Here is a 6,063-nt window from a genome sequence, read left to right on the forward strand (position 1 = left end):
GCGCGCTCCTGGAAGCTGCCTTTGGAAAAGAGCCGCTGTGTTGGTTAGATTTCTGTTGCCGTGACAAGACCCTGACAGAATCAAGTCCGTGAGGTTTCTTTAGTTGGCGCATCCCAAGTCACTGTTCCTGAGGCTCTCAGGGCAGGAACGTGGAGGCCGGAGCTGAAGCAGAGGCCGCAGAGCGGCACTGCTTGCCAGCCTGTTCATTCGGCTTTCTTAGACACCCAGGACCTCTTGCGCAGGGGTGGCGCTGTCGACGGTGAGTTGGGCCCCTCCACATCGATCATCAATCAAGACAACTGCTGCAGGACAAGTTTGTCTATAGGCTAGTGTGAGGGGGCATTTTCTGGATCCAAGTTGCACCTTCTCAGATTTGGTCAATTTGGCTCAAATTGACCCCCCCCCCCCAAAAAAAAAGAAACTAAAAAATAATACAACAACAACAACAACAACAACAACAACAACAACAAAAAACAAATCCAGGCAACACAGTATTGCTTACTGCCTCTTCTTTCTTTCTTTCTTTCTTTCTTTCTTTCTTTCTTTCTTTCTTTCTTTCTTTCTTTCTCTCTCTCTCTTTCTTTCTTTTTCTGCAGTTAATTGAGTTTCTACTTTGTGAAAAAGATTATGTTAGACCCAAGGAATAAATCAAAAGTAGAGGCCTGAATGAAGGTGCCCAGTTTGAAGGGACACAGATAACCCAGAGCTTCTCCTTTAACCACTGAACACCCATGGCTTAGAAAATGTGTGTAAGAGTGAGGGATGGGGGGGCAGTGACAAGGGCAAGAGGAGGGCAGTAGGAGAGAAGGGGAGAGAGAGGGAGAGAGAGAGGGAGAGGGAAAGAGAGGATACAGAGAAACTTCTCTTTCATGTGAAGTTGGGGTCCACGTTCAAGCTTTATCTGTTTCCCTGGGCTAATCCAGGACTTGGCTCAGACAAACAACCTCTAGCACACTCCTGGTTTTGTACTGGCTCCTTGACGCAGAGGAAATGCGATTTTGGTCTTGTGTTCATTAGTGCAGTCCTGTGCAGCTTCTGCTTTAGAGCCCCCCCCACCCCCCGCTCTCTGATGGTGTAAACTCTGTTTTAGGACCCCCACTCTCTCATGGTGTAAATGCCTCCTTCCTCCCTTGTAATACAGCAGGCCAACTGAATACCCACAGTCTCTGACAATAGAGTCCTAACGTAAGGTCAGAAGGTCAGAACAGTCTTTGCTGTTTCAGAGCCCACAGCCTTGGGGGAGGGATGAAGCTAGCCAAACAATCAAGCACATATAAAATACAACCAAGAAATGTGCGTCTGTGTCAGCTTTTGTTGCATAGCAAACTCTAAAACCTAGTGGTTTACAAAAATGCATCAGACAGTTCAGGATTCTGTGAATGGGATGGATGGTTCTTTGGTTCTGTTCACCTGGACTCTTTCCTGCCTTTCTCTCCAGGTGAATCTGCTAGGAGATGTGTAATATCATTAAATGTTATGGTTTGGATATGGTTTGAGTGTGTCCTCCAACAGTTCATGACTAAGAGGCTTGGTTTGCTCCTTAAAGTACGATGAAATGTGTAGTAGACATCTGAAACAAGGAAACATGGAGCCATGGGGACTACCATCCTTGGAAGAAATTAAGGTGGTATTTTTTTTAATCCATTATTAATCAATTCTCTGGAGAGGGTGGTTAACTGGAGTCTGGCCCCACTTGAATGTGCTCTTTTTCACCCATACGGGGTGCTGCCATTATGACCAAATCTGCTATATGAAGTCTTATCAGAGCAGAGCCACTAGCACCAGCCCTTGGATATCCAATATTGTGAACCAAATAAAACTTTATTTGTAAGTTTGCCAGCCTCAAGTATCTATTCAATATAGATTGCTAGAGCAATAAGACAACTAAAAGAAATCAAGGGGATAGAAATTGGAATGAAAGAAGCCAAAGTATCATTATTTGCAGCTGATTTGATAGTATACATAAGTGACCCCACAAATTCTACCAGAGAATTCCTACAGCTGGTAAATACTTTCAGCAAAGTGGCTACATACCATGTAACTTAAAAAAAAAAATCAGTAGCCCTTCTGTATAAAAACAATAAATGAGCTGAGAAAGAAATTAGGGAAACAACACCCTTCACAATATCGACAAATAATATAAAACATCTAGGTGTAACTAACCAAGCAAATGAAAGACCTGTGTGATAAGAAATTCAAGAAGATATCAGGCTCCCATTCTCATGGATCAGTAGGATTAACATAGTAAATATGAATATCTTACCAAAAGTAATCTACAAATTCAATGCAATTCCCATCAAAATATCAACAAAACTCTTTATAGACCTTGAAAAAAAATCTCAACTTCATATGGAAAAACAAAAAACCCAGAATAGCTACAACAATCCTGTACAATAAAAGATCTTCAGAAGGTATCTCCACCCCTGATCTCAAGCTGTACTATAGAGTAACAGTAATAAAAATTTCATGGTACTGGCATGGAAATAGACTGGTGGATCAATGGAATCACATAGAAGACCCAGAAATAACCCACACACCTATGGACACTTGATTTTTGACAAAGGAACCAAAACTATACGATGGAAAAAAGATAGCATCTTTAACAAATGGTGCTGGCCTAACTGGATGTCTACATGTAGAAAAACGCAAATAGAACCATATTATCACCCTGCACTAAATTCCAAGTGGATCGAAGACCTCAACATAAAACCATACACACTAAATTGGTTAGAAGAAAAAGTGGGGAAGAGCCTTGAACTCATTGTCACAGGAGACAACTTCCTGAACAGAACACCAACAGCTCAGGCTCTAAGATTAACAATCAATAAATGGGACCTCATGAAACTGAAAAGCTTCTGTAAAGCAAAGGACACTGTCATCAGAACAAAACGACTGTCTGCAGACTGGGAAAAGTTCTTCACCAACCCTAAATCTGACAGAGGGCTAATATTCAGAATATATAAAGAACTCAAGAAATTAAACACTAACAAACCAAATAATCCAATTAAAAATGGGGTGCAGAGCTAAATAGAGAATTCTCAACAGAGGAATATCAGAATGGCCAAGAAACACTCAAAGAAATGCTCTTTTCTATAGTCATCAGGGAAATGCAAATCAAAACTATGTTGAGATTCTATCTTATACCCATCAGAATGACTAAGATCAAAAAACAAGTGACAGCACATGCTGTCGAGGTTGTGGAGAAAAGGGAACCCTCCTCCATTGCTAGTGGGAGTGCAAACTTGTGCAACCACTTTGGAAATCAATATGGCCCTTTCTCAGAAAATTGGGAACAACTCTACTTCTTCAGGGAATATACCCAAAAGATGTTCAACCATACAACAAGGACATTTGCTCAACCACATTCATAGTAGATTTATTTGTAACAGCCAGAAGCTGGAAACAACCCAGATGCCCCTCAACTGAAGAACAGATAAAGAAACTGTGATACATTTACACAATGGAATAGTATTTAGCTATTAAAAACAAGGACATCATGAAATTTGCAGGCAAATGGATGGATCTGGAGAAGATCACCCTGAGTGAGGTAACACAGACTCAGAAAGACACACATGGTATATACTCACTTGTAAGTGGATAGTAGCTATGCCGTGCAGGATAGCCATATTACAATCCACAGATTTAAAGAAGCTAAGTAACAAGGATGCTTAATTCTCATTCAGAAGGGCAAATAGAATAGGCACCAGAAGTGGATGAAGAGAGGGGAAAGGACTGGAGCCTTTCATAGATATCCTCTGAAAAACTCCACCCAGCAGGAGATTGAAGCAGATGCTGAGATTCATAGCTAAACTTTGGGCAGAGTGTAGGGAGTCTTATGAAAGAGTGGGGGATAGAAAGACACAGAGAGGACAGGAGTTCCACAGGAAGATCAACAAGGCAATAAATCTGTGTTTAGATGGGCCTGTGGAGACAGATGTGCCAACCAAGGACTATGCATGGAGAGAACCCAGGCCCGCTGCTCAGATGTAGCTGATAGGCAGCTCAGTCTCCATGTAGGTCACCTAGCAAGGGAACCAGGGACTGGCTCTGACATGACCTCTGTTGCCTGTCTTTGATCACTTCCCCCTGGGTGAAGCGGCCTTGCCATGCCAGAGAGGAAGAGGATGCAGGCAGTCTTGAAGAGACTCAACAGTCTGGGGTTGGTTGGTAAGGGAGGAGGACTCCCCATTTCTGAGGACTGGAGGACAGGGATGGAGGGGGGAAGAGGGAGAGAGGGTGTGACCAGGAGGAGATGAGGGAGGGGGCTATGATTGGGATGTAAAATGAATAAATTAATTAAAAGAGAAAATGTCAATATTTATTTATTTATTGACTATGTTTATGTGAATGCATGTGATGTATGCTCTTGAGATGTTCACAGGAAGGCCAGAGAGGGCATGAGATTCCCTCCCATGGGAACTGGAGGGAACTGGAGTTGCAGGCTATTGTGAATCACCCTGTAGATTCTGGGAATGAAACCAAATCCTCGCAAGAGCAATAAGCACTCACAACTTCTGAACCATTGCTGCAGCCCACCAGCCTCATGTATTCTATAACAGTAATACAAAGTAGACAAATACAGATGGCCTAACTAACATGCCATGCTGTCGGGAGCCTGTCAGTTGGGGCAACGTTTTTTATTTTCCAGCGGGTCAGGCAAGATTCTTCGTAGAGCTTCTTTCTAAAGTAGCCAGCAGGACATGGTAACTCCCACTGTGCAATGTCTTCAACGTGTCTGTCTTTGCCATGTATGCCTCTGCACTATTGCTTGATGTAAGTTACATGGTCCACGCCAGAGTGGCACGCTAATTATCAGGGACCTGGGTAGTGGCTGCTTCTGGTTGCTAGCCCATGTACCAACTGAGCACGTGCTTACAACAGAGTTTTGTTATGACCTACTTGAAGAACTTCAATGAAAAGGAGACATTTAAGCTGATTCCCAAACAATGAGAAGGAGTCACTAGGTGAAAAGAGGATTAAAACTAGAGTAACGAGAGGGACAACACAGGCAAATTATCTCCGTTTGCAAGGCAGTTCTTTTTTTCTTTCTAAAATTATATATTTCAGAGAATGATATCATCTGCCAGCCAACTGTTCAGTAAAAACTCCAGGTGTTAAAATTTCGTTTTTCTAGCCATGCTGGCCATTTCCACGTCCCACCTTTTCAAAAGCATATTGTGACACACTTCTTCATTTTTGATGTCTTTTTAATTAACCCTTATTACCACCTCCCAGTATTGTTCACTATCCTGCTCAGGACCACTGTTAGGCTGAAGTACAGTCAAACATGCACATCAGATCGCGGCAACTTTTCAAAGCTTCTGGTGTCTTTGAAATCAGCTTTAAAATTCTCACTCTATTAAGGCTGTGTCTCATTCCTGCCTACCCATGTACCTTCTCTTGCTGTCCTGTAGGCCTCTGCTGCGACGTCTTTCTGTGCCTGGCACACACCAAACTTATTTGAGACTGGGTTTTGTGTGTGTCATTCCCTCTGCCTGCATGTTCCTTTTCCAGATCTTCACACAGGTGGTCCATTTTTAGAATATATAGAGTTGTGCTAATAAAGCACCTACCAAGAGAGGCTTTCTCTTTCTCAGATCTGCAGGTTGCTATGATATTTCCTATGATGTTTCTTTGAAGCACATACCACGATCTGAAATTAACCTGCTTGTGTGCTATTTTGCCCTTCCATGAGAATACTCTCCACGAAATTAGTTTTCTATTTTGTTCACATTGCGTTGCCAGTACGTGCCCCCTGCTAGACCATAGTAGGAACTCATTGATGAGAAGTTGTCTGTGAGTAAATGGGCGAATGAAAACCCCGTAGCTGAGTGTTTACCTTTGTGTGAGGAAGTGGCAGGAAGTCAGCTGGAGTGGAGGTGGCTGTGGGATGTGATGGAGGCTAGGTAGGGGTTCGGTCTTGCGGAGTGTTTTAGCTAATGCTAACGGATTTGGACTTTGGTTCTTGTGTGAGTCAGGGTTCTCCAAAGAAAAGGACAAATAGGGTATGTATGTGTATAGTACAATGTATAACTTAATTAAATGGAAATGGTTTAAGGGATT

This window comes from Psammomys obesus, unplaced genomic scaffold (genome assembly GCF_907164565.1).
Source record: "Psammomys obesus unplaced genomic scaffold, mPsaObe1.curated_primary_1811, whole genome shotgun sequence".
Lineage (NCBI taxonomy): Eukaryota > Metazoa > Chordata > Mammalia > Rodentia > Muridae > Psammomys > Psammomys obesus.